The 18,824-nt window shown below is 35.6% G+C and overlaps 1 non-coding gene across 1 annotated transcript; it reads left to right on the top strand.

Annotated features, from left to right (window-relative positions):
- The first annotated feature begins 14,065 nt into the window (after positions 1 to 14,065).
- On the top strand, positions 14,066 to 14,226 carry LOC111817290. Its single transcript, XR_002821528.1, has one exon. It is a non-coding gene; the product is annotated as a U1 spliceosomal RNA (small nuclear RNA).
- Positions 14,227 to 18,824: the final 4,598 nt, after the last annotated feature.

Genomic DNA, 18,824 nt, shown 5'->3' with positions numbered 1-18,824 from the left:
TTGTGTGTCTACAGAGTAAATTTATTGATGTAATTTTATTTCTTACATATAAGCTTGATATAATAATACATTTAGTAAATCACAATTGGACTCAGTACATTTGATGTACTTAATATATTATCTATTATTTATTGTCATTCTGATTTCCTCAATTCAAACACGAGTATATCTTTTTGTTCTCTAACATTTTCTAAAAATATGCCCTACAAGCCATAAATTACACATCATGCTATTAGATAATAAAAGGAGCACAATTCTTCCAAAACTTTGAGAAATAGAAGTTAAACTAATTGACTTATATCCTTTACTATGAATAACTTAAAACGTGTAAAAGTCTGAGATATACCAGAACTTCCCATATAGAACTATAGTCTTTAGCTTAAACTTAAATAGACCTTCATATTTCCTAGAAATGCCTATTAATATTTTGAGAATTACTAATTTTTTTTCTGTAGAAGAATCTTGTAAAAAATGTTTTAATCTACCTGTGTTAGAAAGAAATAGTTTAGGAAGATGATCCATAACCTACCTAAGAGTAGGTTTGTAGAAAATCAAGCCCAGAGAAGGACTGAGCTTCTGAGGATTGTCAAGGTTTGAAGATCAGCAAGGACTGATGAAGTTTAACTCACGATGAGGGCTTGGAGAAATCCCAACAAATAGTAATTTGCAGGTAGGAAAACAAGATGAAAGACTGAACAAAGAGCCAACACAACACTATCAAGTAGACTCATTTTTTACATTAACAAGAGCTACTTTATGAGACATTTATGTTTCTCAATTATTTTTATTCTTATCTTTTGTATTTCTTTAGGGAAGGGTCTACAGAGTGTTTAGGGTCTCACTACTAGATCAGACTCATAGTGATCCGCCTGTTTACAGCCTTCCAAGAGCTAGGGTGATAGGCATGTGCCGCCATGCCCAGTCTCGATGATTTTTAAATAAGATGAAATTTACCAAAGCTTAAAAAAATCAGGGGGCCAGGGTGATGGCTCAGTAGAATAAGTGCTTCCCTGGCAAATGCAAGGGCCTGATTTCAAATCCCAGTTAATCCTGGCTCAGAAAAAATCAGGAAAGGGCTGGGATTGCAGTCAAGTTCTTATTTGCCATGTGCAAAGCCCAGGGTTTGATCTTCAGCACTGGAACCAAAGGACAGAAATGAATGACCAGATATGTGTGAGTTCATCACGAGGGTCACGCTATGTCACATAAACCTCATCTTATGTTTTTGCAACTATAGATTTAGGTGCGAGAGAGAGAGCAAAAAGGGTCAGAGGTAGAACTGCCGGATATACACACGCTGACTTGTACAAAGCTAATTTAAACAAAGCAGTGTTTGGCTATTAATTTTTGGATTCAAGTAAAATTAAATGTATTCTACATTTTCCATCTTCCTTTCTCTTAAGCACTGATTGGTCTTCGAGTCTAAGGTTAAGAATATAAACTTAAAAATCACTCTTGAAACCACTTGTGTCAGAATTAAATGGACTTGATGATGCTGTGCGTTGCGAGATGATGATTGCGGTTATTTGGCCAGCTTTGAAGCGTCGGTATTCAAAAACTCCTCAATTTTCTGAAATAATTTTAGTAAATAAGACAGCTGATGAAACTGAAAGGATTTATCTTGTGTTTATGCTTAAATTTAAAATAAACAAAAGATATAGGAAGCTAAATGAAAGAAACCTTTATTTATGTCTTTATCTTCAACAGCTAGAACAGCTCTAGTGCTTTTAGCAATGCCCGCGTTCACCAGCTCGGCCTGCTTTTGCAGATGTGCCTATTATCCATCTTACCACCAACATATTTAGTAGAAGGGGAATAATCAAACATAGACAGTCCCTTTACAAGTCACAGGGTTTAGAAACAACATATATTTGTTGACTACTCCAAAAGTGACAGGATTTTCTTCCATTTTACCAATATTCTACTTTTTCCTTATAAATACATTCATCTTATTTCAACTCTGGGCCAAACAGTGTTGTACCCAAAATATTAAAAATGTGTATAGATATCTTTCTTGTATTTGAGGAATTCTAAATCCAATGTAGATTAAACTCTATTTAATTGTCTCTACATTTACCAAATACTGTCTAAGCATTAGGCAATGTTACTGGAGTCTGAGATGCTACTTAGCACTACTTATTACAAAATGTCATAAAGCTAAATATTTGAGGTATGGCAAAATACTAGTGAAATATGCATGAGGCCCTGGATTTAATCTCTTGTGTACTTTCAGCCCTATTATGAAATTAAAATTAAGATCTCAAAGGGTAGGGAGAAACAGAGGAAAAAATGACTAAATTAAACTTGAGATATCAGCAAACTTGTCTTTTGAATTTTAAGAAGAGCATAAGCAAGAGCACACTGTCATCAAAAAGAAAGCTGTATTTTTGGAATTACAGATGGAAACAAAGTTGAGGCTATACCAAGAAGTTACAGGTGAGGTTGATGCCCTGGGAATATAAGGTCGTGGTAGCTTGTATGTTTTGGGCTAGGGCCATAGTGTTGTACTTATAGGAAGAAGGATTAGGATTGAATTCAAGATGAGTAAAGGATTTAAAAAGCTGAAGAGAAAGAGAAGAATATAGAGAACTTGGAAAAAGAGTTGAATGTAGGAGAGGAAACCCTTGTAAGTGTGAAAATTAAGTAGTGCACAATGGAGGCTGTAGGTGAGACAAAAGAGTTGGATGTATATAGGTCCATAGACTCAGACAGGAGCAGTTCCTGCAATTCACAGAGAGCAAGAAAGATTTCACTTCCCCAAGTGGAAGACAAGAAGCCATTAGTGGCAGGACAAGAGCTGTGATGGTGCTGAAGTGGAGCACTCCATGGAGCAGTTAGATTTCTCCAAGTGCCCCACAGGCACCGTGTAAGAGCATGAAATGCCAGGCTGAGCTCAACTGGTAGCTGAGGAAGTAAGACATCAAATGCAATTGAGATATATGCTTAATTAATTCCTCAGGGCAAATTCAAAAACACCCCAAGGACTGCTTCTGTTTTTAGAACATTAACATCGACTTATGTCAATTAATTAGGGAATTAAGGAGCAATTATAGTGCCCACCTTAGGCAACAGGTCATTGTGATAAGTAGTATATCACGCACTCTGGTGTATCAAAATACTCATTCTGCGTGGCAAAATGTAAACTATTAAAGATAGCAGTAGCTAATGGGAAATTTTTTCCATCACAAATTATCACCTAGAAAAGAGTATTTATCCATTTTGGCAATAAGTATTATCAAATATTTTAATACATGTTTGAAAATAAACCTACCTATACTGGTCTAAGATAAAAAAATTTTACTGTAAACATGTAGAAATGAATCTCTGTTATGATGTGCTTTTAAAATATAGAAAATTATAAGATAGTCCATATTCATGTCTATCACCCCTAATATGTGTATTAATAAAGATAAATTCAAGACTGTGATAATTTTCAAATAACCATTTTTTAAGAAATAAGGTTTATACACATAAATAAATCAAGTGCTTCATGTATATGAACTAAGCAGGAAATGGCTACCCACGGCTCTTGAGTCACTCTTCTGATTAGGATCCAGTCTTTTCTCAGTGCAGGATGCACTTGGTAACCAAGAGAAAAAGTAGCATGCTGTTGTCAGTCATACAATGGCCTTCCAGGTTTTGAGACTGAAAAGTGGGTGTCCCTGGGTAACAGTCTCACCAGGAGATAATTATGGGGTGACATCTGGTATGGGACACTGAAGTCAAACGATGGCGTCTGTTACTGTGTGAGAACTAATTAATAAAACTACAGAGATTTCCATGGTCAGTCCCTAGATGGTGGCAAGAATGACCAAAGGGGACCAGGGAGATAGCTTGGTGGTCTAAGTGGTAAAGGCAAGCACAAGGGCCCAGGTTCAATGCCCAGCACCACATGCCCTGCCAGCCTGGTGCAGAGCTGGCCCCTGAGACTGGGCATGGAGGCACACACCTGTCATACTAGCTCAGGGGAAGCTGAGACAGAAGGAACACTACAATCCAGAGCTGCATAGTGAAAGACTCTCTTCCAAATAAATAAATAAATGATTTATTTTTTAATAAAATGAATAACCAAAGGATTGGCTCACAGATGACTATAGAGAAAAGTGAGATGACTTACTCTGAGGAGAGAGGGAGGCAGGGATGGCAGGAGGGAGGGAGAAAGAGAATTTCAAAATTGGTTTATTGAATCAACAACATCACACAGAAGCACCTTGGAACCAGTTTTGAAAATTATTATAAAAATACAGAGGAGTAAGGCGATGAGATTATTATGTTAAATATCTAAATTCCTAGATACTGTCCTAGCCCTGCCATGTATTCAGAAACTCAGTACATTTTGCTCAGTCCTGAACTACCTTTAGAAATAAGTAATACATAACTTGCCTGGGACTAAAATGTAGTCCTCATGGTAAGACTCACTATATTCAAGCTCAGAAAAGAAAGACCTTCGAAGGTGTTTCAGCTACAGATGTGGGGCCGCCACTCGGTTAGCATTAAATGCATAAGGCGTGAGCGTGTGCGTGCCTTCATCACCGCAGAATCCTGGCCACTTGAGAAACAAGGAGAAGCCAGCCCATAATGTTTTTATGCGTATTTCTGGTTTTTTCCCTTTCTTTCTTTTCGTTATGAACAGAATATATTTGCTGAGGGAAAGAAAGCTCGTGTCAGAGAGAGGGACAGGCGGGGGCGGGGGAGGCCAGCGGGGGGTCTCGGGAAGCTGTCTCTTCCAGGGACCTTTATAGAGAAAAACTATGCAGTGAGGCAGGTCTAAGGTGGTGGAGAAGACAAGGGAACTCGCTTAGGTGGGCATGAGGTAGGACAAAACTATGGTCAACCAGTGAGATTACAAGCACTATTGCTCAGGTAAAATTGATTAAATCCAGTACGCAATGGGGAAGCTAGTCATGTAGCAAGTAGGCGTGAATACGGGACAAGGTCTTTTCCTGTTGGGGGTTGAGCTAGTGACTCCTTTGGGCTCTTTCAAGGTGATTGATACCTAGTTAGAATATCAATCCCTGATGACCATCCCTAATGCCCCTTTATTTCTCTGGCTGTTAAAAGAGGGAATTTCAGGTGAGATTTTTCCCTCCAGAGAGAGAGAGGATGGAAGCAAATATAGAAATTTAGTAAGCATGAAACACAAAATTTTAGTTGGCCACTTCAAATCTCCCTTTAAAAGACAGGACAGTCAGCGCAGCTTTCTTGTTGGCTAAGAAATCACATAAGCACGTTTAGTACTAAAACTTCTACTATCTGACCTGCCGTCATCTAATGTCTCTAAAGAAACTCGGCTCTTTGTCACCCTTGCTCTTTCCATTGACTTTGAGGGAACTGAGAGTCCTCCCAGCTTGTTGTCCTGTAAACCTATCTGCGCTGTTGCCAGGGAAGAGATAGAGATGTGTTCAATTATAATCAAAGCAAGAGCTTCTAGAATAGCCACTCCAAGTATGCCAGGAGCTTCCTTCTTTCACTGCAGGTTGTATATTGGCTGAGTTTTAAAGCATTTGACGGTATTTATAACCAATGTTAATAATTTTTTTTTAATTTCATTTTTTACCCATACTTGCTTATGGTACATGACTAAATTCATCACGGGAAATTGGTACAGCTGATGAAATTTCTTAATTCCTTTTTAATTCCCACCCCATGCCTTTTCTGCTCCTTCCTTCATCTCTTAAACCCCTTCTTATGCAACTTGGAGGACACATAAACTCGTTCACAATTCTAATTTCTCAGGGACCAAGGAGTAATGTTACAATAAAATTATTAGCCCGACAAAGTCCATGCTTGTATTGTGCCATACATGAAAAATCAGTAAAAAGGCAAAATCTATATAAAATCACCAAAACGGAGAACTGTCATTCTCTGAATCCTAATAAGATCTCTGAGTCTAAAACAAGACAGTTGATTATGACCTAGAAAATTCCTTAAAGACCAGTTATTTGTTAGGATTGTATTTCTGTTTCTACTGAAAATAGTTACTTTTGGTATGCCATTGTAAATGCACTTTTGTAACAGAGGGAGTTGAAAGCGTTCTATTTTCAATTTCACTGAAGACTGTGCTAATTAATAAAGAGCTCTAGGTTATACATATGTAAATCAGACAACTGGACCTTGTCCATTTTCTTCTTGCATTAGATAAAGACAATACAGCTAAAAGAAGTCTACTTTTATCCTCTGTTTTACTGATTAATTCCTGTATAAGTGGTCTGAATTCACCATTTGTCATCTTAGAATGTATTTAACATTGTTTGCACTATTATCATTTCTTATTTATGTTTTTAATTTCTTACTTATCATTTTCTTTCTTCCAGGTAAGTCGTGCCACTTTGTAAATCTTATCAGAATGTTCTTTAGAAAAATGGTAAGTCTCTCTTTTATTATGATTTAATGTGCCAAGTATATGAGATGATAATGATTAAGCAAAAAACACATTTGCCGTTGGCTTATTTTCTGGCTTTTATGTTTAGCACTAAAATAATTGCTTTGCTATGAGTTGAAGTTATAAATTTCTGTCTGGTATTTTGGTGGATTCTGTCTACCTTGGTTTTTAGCAGTGTTGGTCTTAAGCTATCCCCAGAAAAGTGCAAGTTTGCTGGTGTATGTTTCAGAGAAATGCTGCTCAGTGACTGGTAGGCACTGAACTTTTGGTCTGAGATTGCAAATGGTATCTGATTTACCTGAGATATTAAAGGAGTTTGCACTTGTGAGCATCAGACTTTAGAACCCTACAGATAAATATTGTTTTAGTGATGTTGTCTAGCACAATGTTATGAGGAACATGCCATAGTAGAGCTGTCAAAGCAAATGGGAAAAGTGACAGTGAAATCAAACAGCAAAAGTTTTGTCTGTTTTGTTCAGTGTTTCAGATGGAAGGATATTGACACTACTGTCTTCATCTGCTGGAATTAGTTTCATGGTCCATTAAAGAAAGCACAGATTTAGCTTTGTACACTGAGATCCTTCACAGTGAGAGATGATGCAATTAGCAAGGAATTTTGTTTCATCTTCCTTCAGATGAGAGTGCAAATAACAAGCTGAAATTAGGACTTTTTAGTGTTGTCAGCTATTTGTTTGGTGCCCTTGGTTCCTCTACTGTGTTGGATACATCTTTACAATAGAGTAATATTCTCTGTTGTTACAGGGGACCATCAAAAGCTTTCTCATGAAGTGGAATGTTCATTTGATGGCATCAAAACAAAATAATGAACACATGAAAAGACATTTAGTTGAGACCAGGAGAAGAAGAATAAGAGACTGCAATTTTCAATCTTTGGGAAAAGTAACCTAAAACATTTACATTTAGGTCCTAAATTCATGACATGTATGTGATTGTGTGAGAAGCATGTGGTTATATCTTGTCACATATATTTTGTATATATTGTAATACAGACCAATAATTCAATTAAAAAAACAGCATACCATACATACATTCCATCTCTTGATACCATACAAGTGATTTTGAGCAGGAAACTTGAGAATTAACTGGAATATGCACTCAGGATTACTAAATCTCTTGAATTTTATAGAATCATTTGCTTACACATACCACAAAGTCATTGCTTCCCCATACATAGTTATTTCAGAGCTACTTAGGCCTCTTTTTGATGCCAGTAGCAGAAAATTAAGTGCAAGGTAGTCTTATGAGAAGAGAACTTCTGGGGTTAGGTCTAGGCAGCTAGGAATCTAGGTACTTGCGATATTAATGTAAGTAACTAAAAAATTCACTATGACCTGCAATAACAACTTGGGCTCAACTTTGAAAATGTGTTGCTTCTGGTTAGATCTCTTGATGTCTATAAATTTAGTCTTATATTCCATGTGAAAACAGATGAGACCCTTTGAGGATAGTCTCAGCTTGAGACCCACTGTGTATCATTGGCACCGATTCATCATGAAAATCTCTCTAAGGTAATGCAATGAGCTGAATACTCCAAGCCAAACATGTATGCTTTCTCCCTGCCTCCAAAAAGTTGGTAAAGCTCACTCAAATTCAGAGGCAAAAATAAAAAGGGTGATTGTACTTGAACAGGCTTCTGGTAGTTGAATAGTAATAAATAGATGCTGATAAGCCAATAAATCAATTAATAGATACTATTTTTATCTTCATTGCTAAATATTATGTTTCCTTTGAAAAGAATTTTCCTTTTCCTTCCCTGAAATGGTATGAGGAAATTAGCCAAGTCTGCTCCCTCAAGCCTTTCCACCAACAGGCCAACAAACAGGACAAGTTGACCCTACCAGGAAGTGGTGAGATGGAGCTGTAGTACCAGGCAGCATTTCTTTTATTAGATCCTTGATATTTGAGCCATTTGATATGAGGTTAAAAATATTGGTGTAAAACATCAGAGTATATTCACTTTTATTTTTCAGGCCTTCTTAATACAGTTTATGTTTACTAAGTGTAGTGAAAGAACTTTGTTGAGAATTGTATTTCTGAGATCATTCTTGTATTAAAGGTAGAATGGTTATATACAAGATTATTGCTCATGAAGATAGAGCTTGTAGAGCTAATTTATTTCACAAGTAAAAGCTAAGGTAAAATTATGGAAGTGGTAAAATTATGCTCCAGTAGTAAAGCTCAAGGCCTGGGTTCAATCCCTACCACCACCAAAAGCAAATAGACAAGTAAACTAGTAAAGCTTTCTCTGAGCAAGTAGCAGTTTTGAATGAATAAAACTGCCACTTGTCTTCCTTAAGTAATTACCAACTTTTTAGGTCTATTTACCAGTTTACATCCAGTGAATACAGCTTGATAGAAATCATTCTTCCAAAGTAAAGAAGAAACTCATTGTCTTATTTGCTTAAATCCTCCTGGGTTTTACAGAACATGGATAAATCCCTATAAAATCACACTAACTAAATATCCCAGTGCAAATTAGTCAGGGTCCTAAGTTGTAAATCCCAGTATTGTGCAAAGTGATCAAATTTGCCATGATAAAAAGGAAAAAAAAAAAGATAGTCACTGCTTTTTAAACTGTGAGCTACACCTGCTTAAGAAATGAAACTGTGAGCACATTACTGGAGATGTGTTGAAGGCCTCTATACAAAGCAGTCACTGCAAAATTCTTAAAGAATCACTAGGCAAAATTAGACTCTGATACCACTATTGGCGAGCACTGTTAGCCTACCTGGTGCACTGCTCGTGCAGGTCCCGAATGGTCCAGGACCACATAAAAACCTGTACTGCTTTAGATAACTCACTTCCTCTTTAATATTTTTAAAGCCAACATTTTTGAAAGTTATATGAAGAGCAGTAATGTAAACATTAGCTTAATAGGTAGAATTGATTTATTGGATTAATATTTTCTGTGCTTTGAATGTGATGTACGTAGTAGTATTTTAAAAGAAAGATAAATTTGTAAGATTAAAATGCATGCTTATAAGCTCTCATTAGACATGGGATTATTAAATACATTAACAATAAGAATCTTGAAATTACTCTTCGTTTTATTCTCCAAGGTACCATTGGATATAGTAGGTATTCTATGCTCTTGATGGGTTCAAAAAGGAATGAAGATATTCAGTGAGTCATGAACTCAGAGCATATACAAATTATGAGATTCAATTACAGTTCTATTTGAAAAAGAAAACAGATAGTGGGAAGAATTTCATATCAAAAATCAGCCATGAAATAGTTGATAAACAGGTAGGAGATACTAGTGAACTCAGCCAGCTAGATGTACATTTCCTCCCTGTGAATCAGGCACTGGTCGCAGTCCGTGAGTATTCCTGTGTCCTGACACACGAGGACAAGGTCTGTAAGAACTTGCTCTCTGCTTTGAGAGAGAGCGATCAAGCGAGTGAGCGAGAGAGAGACTAAGAAACTCCTAGGAGCTATGGTTTAGGAGTATTCACACTCATTTGTGGGGTTCATATTTTGAAAACCCACCACAAACCATCCCACATTCAGTTTCTGGAGCCATTTGTAGAAAGGTGTATGAATGGTGGTGTCATAATGTGATGGAGAAAGCAAGAAAATTAAATCATTGTGTATCTTATTCACTAGCCCTTTTCAAGACCACTGGCATATAAAAAAATTGGATACTTAAAAATCTATAGCTTAACTTACGATTATAGCTTCAACATACAAAGATCTCAGATGTCACCCAATTTTATCTTTACAAAGAAAATCTAGACAGCCTGAAAATCAATGAGCATCCTAAAACTGATCAGATAATTGAGAGTGTGGACTCTGTGCATGTTGGGGTGGGGCTAATACTCATAGTAAATTCTGGAGACACAGGAGGATGCAGAAGTCTGAGACAGATCTGTTTATCTGCAGCAGAAGCCACCAGAGATATGAATCAGTGGGAGAAATTAAGTAGTGAGTTTGGCAAATACCTAGGGCCTAGTCATTAACTTGCTAGAATAAGAATCGCCTTGCCCGGGGTGTAGTTCAGCAGCCCAAGCATCTGCCTGGCAAGTGCTATGTTGTGAGTTCAATTCTTGATACAAAAAAAAGAGGGGAGAGAGAGAGAGAGAGAGAGAGAGAGAGAGAGAGAGAGAGAGAGAGAGAGAGAAACTAAGCAGCTCCTAGGAGCTATGGTTTAGGAGTATTCACACTCATTTGTGGAGTTCACATTCTGAAAACCCACCACAAAGGAGACTAAAGGAAGATTACTGAGTTTTGTTTAGCAAAGAGTTGCTCATAGTATTTTTAATTATGTTTTTATGAATGCCTGCGTGATTTTTCTTGGTCCTCTTATAGCTATAGAGACATTGGGAGGCAAGGAGATTAATCATTGTGAAATAGATCCAAACTTTCTCCATATTAATGGTTTAATCTAGAGAAGAAAAGGTTTTGGTAATCATTTTATGCAGAGATACTAGGCAAGATAATTTTTTCTCATTTTAGCTCTTTTAACATAGTTAGTGTGTATATGGAAACTCTACAGGAAAAAAACATTTGTATGGATTGTAGGTCTAAAATATAGAGCTACCAAAAGAAAAATGTACTTGAAGGTCATAGAATGCTGTTTCTCCCCACACCTTTCTGCTGCACCACTCCAGATACAACATAGTGACAGGGATGACACTCTGACCTGGAGTATTTACTCCAGATCAAAAGGTCCTAAGTGAATCTTAAGTCTCTGGCAAAATAGCTATAGTTAACATTGATCAAATGTCCTGAGACAATAATTTTAAGTAAAATACATTAAATCACACAGGTTTATATATTGTATGATTTCTTTTATATAAGAAACTTAAAGTATAAAAATAGAACAAAGCAAAAGCTCCATAATAGGAAACCGGGAAACAGATGTTTTGCAAATCAGGAGACTAAAAGGAAAATGAAGGAGGAAAGAGAGAAGAGGAAGACTAAAAATCAGTAAGATGTGCTGCATACATGTCTCATTGCCACACAATCAATGTAATCATTTTGTAAATATGTGCCAATAAAACTTAAATAGTAAATAATTCAAAAATAGAAATACCCTACTGATTTACCATTAATAACATAATAAGAGGCTAGGGAGATAACTCAGTGGGATAAGCACCTGCCTGACAAGCACAAAGTCCTGAGCTTGATCCCCAGGACCACCAAAAATACATAAATATTTACAAAAACATTTGAATTCCTAAGTATATTAACATAAATCTTCACACCAGAGAGGGTTTTTTTTTTTTTTTTGCAGAACCAGGGATTAAACGCAGGCCCTTGCGCTTGCCAGGGAAACACTTATTCCACTGAGCCATCTTCCCGGCCCCAACACCAGAGTTTTAACCTCAATCACTACTACCCAATATACTGTGTCTAGATTCCAACAAAAAATTATAAAGCATGTGAAAAAATAGAAAAAACACAGCCTAGAGACAGAAAGCAAACACCACAACCAGATTCCTCTGTGTTGTATGTGTCAGAATAATCACATTTAAATAATGGTACACAATGGGGATAGTAGACAACATGCAAGAACAATGTGCAATATAATGAGACTGAAATGCTAGGAAGAATCAAAAGAAAGCCCAAGTACTAAAAGAGAAAGGAAACATGCCTTGATGAACACAGTACACATGGCTTATCAACATTCATGAATCATAAGTGACAGACAATGAAGGCAAGTTAAAAGGAACGGAAATGCAAAGAAAAAGGGAAATTAAAAAAAAAAAAAAAACCACAGTGGAAGATCTAAGACTAAGGGACAACATCAAAGGTACATATAATATGAGTGTAGAAGGACATAAAGGAGTGAATGGAGGAGAATAATTATTGGAAGTATTAGTGACCAAAATTTCAACATTAATGACAGACACCAAGCCGTAAATCCAGGAAAACAGAGGAAAAAGCAATGAAACTTTCCCAAATGCAAGTTTGGGAGGTATTACATTAAAAATGAAGAAAATTACTTTTAAAAACCAGAGAAGATATTGAAATCAAATCTAAATAATAAAAAATTCATAACAGAGAACAAATATGAAAATTGAGTGAATTTCTAATCAGATTCCATGAAGACAATATTACAGCAAGGAAAAAAAATCAACTTAGAATTTTATACCTAGTGAAGATATATATTAAATGTGAAGAATAATTTATATTTTTCAAGAAACGAAAACTAACAATAGCACTATCAGTAGATTTATTTTAAATAGAAATTTTAAAAAATACTTCAGGTAGAATGCTAATGCTATAGATCAGAATCTTTGATCAGCTTGAAGAAAGGAAGAATATTTGAGAAAGAATGGACGAAGCCAAAGTGAAATCCTTTTTTTTAGTTTTAGTTTATCTAAAGATAATGGAGGGGCCAGGGGGATGGCTCAGTAGAATAAACGCTTGCCTGGTAAGCACAAAGGCCTGAGTTCAGTCCCTGGTACTGCAAAATAAATAAATAAATAAATAAATAAATAAATAAATAAATAAATAAAATGGTTTGCTCAAATTATAACAAATGAAATGTATCAGGTGCTATTAATTTATGAATAAATTAAATGTACATAAGCAATGTTACAAAGGAAGAGGGGACAGGTGTGTATGTTTCTGAGTTGGATCCTCCAAAGCACAAGTACTGTAGTAATAATAATAATGTCCTACAGTGATTAAATATATGGGAATAATAGACACATTAAAATTTTTACTATGTTTCTGTTTCCCTGGAAGGCAAAACTGTATTTCAATCACAATAAATAAATAAATACATAAATAAATATTCTGATAGTTTAAAACAAAGGTGATAGAGACAGATGCTAAACCAGTTTTAACTGAAAGCAAACTAGATATCTATGTTAATTTTAGACAAACCCCACTTTAAGTTAAAAAAAATGTAAGGGAACGGGAAGCATTAGTATAGTAGTGATAGAAGAATCAATTATCTTTCTTCAGTGATTAATGTGTATGCACCCCGAAACAGTGCATCGAAATATGAGACAAAAGCTGCTGTAACTGAGAAGCAGACAAATCCACAGTTGTATCTGAGGAACTCAACAGCCCTATTAGTACTTCATAGTTCAAGGAGCCAGAGAGCTAGCTAGTGAGAGTATGGCTTAGCTGAACACTATCAACCAAACTGAACCAGTTGATGTTTATATAGTACTTCATTCAATAAAAATATGGTACCTTTGCTCCTCAAGTTCACACTGAAGATTCATTAGAAGACATTATATAATTTGCCATAAAATAAACATTAACAAATGCAAAGTATTAAGAATCAATGTATATTCTCAGACCATAATTAAACTAAGTCATAATTAATTAAAACTAAAAGGGCCAGCCAAATAGCTCAGTGGATTAAAGTGCTGGCTAGTTAGATGCAGGGGTCAGAGTTTCCATCCATGGCTTGCAGTGTCAACCACACCCCCAGGGACGCAGTGAGACTGCAAGTGAGGATGGGCGTGGTGGCGCGTGCCTGTAATCTCAGCTCTTGGGAGGCTGAACACAGATAGATCACTACAATTCTGATCTACGTAGTCAGACCTTGCAGATGCTGTAGACCCTTACAAAGAAAAACAAAAAACTAAACTAAACTAAATATTTGGAAATTAAGCAATATGCTTTTAATGAAAATGTGGAAATAAGGAAGAAATGTAGAGAAAAATTTTAAAATTCCTTGAACTAAAATATGAACGCATCCTTACCTGGCAGGGGAAACCCAGGATCATGAAGCTAGTTTTCTCAGGGCAGAGCTCAGCCGCTGCACCTCGGCTGTGCTGACCCTTGCGATTTCCCCACATGGGGGAAACTCGACTGGTCATTTGTGGTAGTGGGCACAGCATTTGCACTCTCCCCTAAAAAAAAATAAAATAAAATATAGATATGAATCATGACAATTTGTGAAACAAAACAATAAAATTTGTACAATTATATTCATACCTTAGAAAAGATGCATAATCTAAAATCCATAATCTAAGATTCAAATTTAGAAAACTAATGAAAAAGAAGTCATGTAAGAAAATAAGCAGCATAAAATTGGAAATTAAGAAAATTGAAAACAAGAGAAAAAGAAAAATTGAAAATATTTGATATGTTTATGATTCATTATGTTATTATTATCATTACTATTACTACTGCTATTATAGTTTGGGAAATCAAACTTAGGAGCACACTTATATGTAAACAGTCTCCCATTACCTTATACCTCAACCTCATATTTCTTTTAAAGTATTTTTTTTAATTTTATTTATTTATGTGTGTGTGTGTGTGTGTGTGTGTGTACACGTGTGCGTGTGGCCAGCTCAGCCCACCAGGGGGCGGGGCTGGCTGGCATGTGGTGCTGGGGGATTGAACAGCTGTCCCTGTGCTTTGCTAAGCTTGTTCTAAGTAGGTGCTTTAGACCACTGAGCCATCTCACCAACCCCATCTTTTAAAGTATTAATAAATTAGATAAATATAATTATGTAGGCATTTAAAGAAAATAAAGATATTGAACAATTTTATATCCACAAATTTGATAATTCAGATAAAAGGGACTGATTTTTTTGTCAGGCGTAGACTATAAAGCACAGAAGCAAAATAAATAACTTGAATTGGGCTTTATGTTAAATGCATTGAAATAATCACAAATAGCTTTGTGCAAAAACATTTCAGAGAGATGATTTCACTGTTGAATTTTACTAAAGATTTAAGAAAAAAATTACACAAGTTCTGCATAATCTCTTTCAGTAAAAAGAAGATAGAAGAATTCCTATCTTTTTGTAAAACCAGCATTATTTCAGAATAAAAAATCATAAAGATCTTCCAAGAAAGGAAATAATCAATTTCTATCATAAATAAAGATGCAAAATATCAAATAAAATATTAGCTAATGAAATCAGTAGTATGTAAAGGATTTATGCGTCGCAAATTTATCAGATTTATAAGGTTTCTTTATAAATTACTACACACTATGTGGTTTAAAACAACAAATCTGTTCATTGAACATCCCTGAGACTAGAAATCAGATCACTGCCAAGGCTACTAGCCCTCTGATGTTGCCGGTGGAAAGTACTGCTTGTCCCTTCTTAGATTCTGCTGGTTGGCATATATCTTTGCTGTTCATAGTGTGTAGCTGCATCCATCTAGAACAGCTCAAATACTGTTTTTTTTGTTCCATGAACTCTTTCTGTACCTTCAAATTTCTGTCTCCTGAAAAGATCATCAGGCTTTGGCTTTAGTAGGTATCCTAAATGAGTAGGACCTCACCTTAGCTTGATGATTATATATAGAGACCCCATTTCCCAGTTAGTTTGCCTTCTTAGGTTCCAGGAAGTCATAAATTTGGTGGATACTCTATTCAACCATGTAGCCTCTCCGGGTGGGTTTAATCTACTTTAGGAAGCAGCCAATATGACCACCACAAACTAAAGGGAAGACTTATGATCATTTCAATTGGTACAGAAATATAATTTGATAAAAAATTAATGTCCTTTCATGACAAAAACGTAGCCAATGAGATATGAAAGGAAGTTTTCATCAGATACAAATATTACAAACAAATGTTACACAAATCTTAACTTTCATTCAAAATGGATTGTATATTTACATATAAAATGTAAAACATTTCATAAAATTTGGAGATATAATACTGCAGAAGAAGATACAGTGAACCATGTGGTAACAGAACTGAATTAAGACAGCAGTTATAAACTCATTTCTAGCTCACAGTACATGTAGTTGATCTATATTGATATATTTTGCAAAGACAATTACATGGAGAACCATTAAATTAAGTAAAAAAGAATGCAAGCTAATCAGCTGTTATGCAATCTGTTTCTTACAAAACAAACAACTGTCAAAAAGAACAGACTATGATGAGTACATAGCCACAAATTCTAATGCCCATCTTATTGAATAAGAACTGTAACAGAGGAACATAACACTGATATTTTGTAAAGTTAGTACCGCTCTATAATGACTAAGAATATACTATAAGTTTTATAGCATTTATTAACATTGGAAAACTCCACACATAGCTTTCATTAAATCCCCAGTTACCTTATTTACATGTTTGAGAATAGGATAGGAAGGTCCTAAAAGATATAAAATTATTTACTGAAAAGATTGATAGAGGTTAAAAAAATCATTACCCATGTTATGTTCTTCAGGGATTGAATGACAAAGATACTTCCAGTGTTCTCGGTGGAGAGAATTGGTGCCTGCCCAGTGAATATTTATTTGTTCTGAGAAAAATGGGTGTGGTCTACATGGTGGCTTCTGTTTTCTTGTCTGCTTATTACAGTTAGGAGCTACAGAAAATGAATAACCTTCCCATGAATATGCACAGTAGTTTCAGAACATCATTCCATGGTGCTTCAAATGGACTTCTCAGGATGATTAAAAAACTAGAAATAAAAAGGAATCATGTAGAAATGAGTAAGTAATGAGGACACCTTCAGAAGAAGAGAATAAAAGACATACAAGCCTAATATTAAAAGTTTCTTACATTTTCTAAAAATTAAAGTAAAAAACTTGGTGTATGCATGTTATTTATGTTCAACAAGACAAGATTTTATTTAAGTTAGCAAGTAGTTTGGAAAGATGTTTGTGGCTCACATCCTGTATGAGTGTAAGCTGATTTAATGCTAACTTCCAGAATATAATGGGTAGGTTGTTCCTTAGATTAGCTTTGGGTATTTGTTTTTACAGGAGTTGGAGAGCCTTTAGGTTATGATCCTTCTCCACTTAGTGGGTGGATGTGTTCTTTCCTGTTTGAATGATCAGTTTTGCTTGGTTGAGAAGTTGTTAAGTTAGAGTACTAAGCTTAGGGGTTTCTGTCCAAAATAGAAACTTTAAACAGCCTTGTATTTTTTTTCTTTAAAGGGTCAAAAAAAAACCTTTTTCTCATAGGCAATGAATATTTTAAAAATATGTTGAATTTTTCTTTTCAAAAAGGCTTTAGTGAGACCCTGCACAAACAAAAGAAGGATTTGATGAGCAAGAGATTTGTTGCATTTTTTCAAGAATCTTTTGCTCAGAAATGGGAGGAATGTAGGTCAGGTCATGTACCTGGAGCCTCATTAATTTTTAGTATAATTTATGCCCCGATGGCTGGCATTCACTTGGAACAATAAGTAACACCTTTGACCTCTGTAATCCTCACCTATGGCTCTGACCTTTCCTCTGTCATGTTCTGGTAATGCTTTTGTCTGAAATGAGTTTGGGGAAGATAATATCCAACTCTGCTTGGGACTGTATGTGTCTTTCCATGGACGCAAGGTGCTTTCATGGATCTGTGATGAGGGAGAGCATGGAGTAGCTTTAATTGTGGCTCTTTTGATGTCATTTTCTACTCTCTCTGTCTCTCTCTCTCTCTCTCTCTCTCTCTCTCTCTCTCTCTCTCTCTCTCATTTCTCCTTTATAGCTCTAGCATCTCCTTGTTAAAATAATTATTTTTCTCTTTACGTGAGAGTCTGTCATTACATATAAGGTCATGCTGTGCAAGACGAATCCTGGATAATAAATACAACATGAAATGGATTGAAATAAAATATACAGAGCATAGTGACTTTTCAATTAAAAAGAACTTTGCCAAGCCTGCACCAAACAAACAACCTTATAGACTCTGATTTCTCTTCTCTTATAATTAGCTGCCACTGAAATTTAATTCCTTTCAGCAACAAAAGAAACAAAATTAGAAATAAAATGGAAGAATTCATTTTATATTTGCAGTTTAAATAAATATTGGACTCAGGAGCAGATCATATTCTGAATCTTTTCCAGAGGGAAATGAACTTGAGGTTTTTCAATACATATAGACTGACTTTAAAGTACACAGCAGGTGGGCAAAAAAGGAAGATTTTATTTGCTTTGGGAATATCTGCTGAGATATTTTGTAAGGGAGTAGTAAAGACTTTTTACATAAACCTTTTTATTGGCTGAACTAAAAGGAAGATTGCACCTTTTGGAAAGTTTATTCTTGAAATGATTTTGTTCTAGAAGATACTACTAAGTGTTCTGATTTGATTTCTGTTTTCTTTGAGCAACAGGTCCAAATTATGAAGAAGTTTAGTCAATTGTATGCATATGAGGACATCGTTTTGCGAGTTTGCATATGTTGCTAGTATCCATGGTGAACATTTAAATTTTACCGTACTAACATAATGGACTGGTTTCTACCTCACTCCCCTAGAAATGACTTAAGAATAAATCAAATACAAGAAAATAAATGAGATTTATATAACAATGATTTTTCAGACATGCATTGTGGAGTAGAATGATCTGATTCTGTGATATTTATGGAAAAGTAACAATGGTGTACGTCCAAGCTATTTCAGTACCTTGGACAGAGAAAGCAGCCCTGTATAGCTCCTACCACTTTAAAAACTGGAGTGGGCCATAATGTGGGTGTAACTAGTCTTCATATACTCACTCATCACTTGGAGCAACTCTGAAAGCTTTTGGAAAGCTACCA

The sequence above is a fragment of the Octodon degus genome, unplaced genomic scaffold (genome assembly GCF_000260255.1).
Source record: "Octodon degus isolate 3935 unplaced genomic scaffold, OctDeg1.0 scaffold00053, whole genome shotgun sequence".
Taxonomy (NCBI): domain Eukaryota; kingdom Metazoa; phylum Chordata; class Mammalia; order Rodentia; family Octodontidae; genus Octodon; species Octodon degus.
Note: the sequence above shows the minus strand (reverse complement) of the source record. Positions and strands in the feature narration are given on the sequence as shown.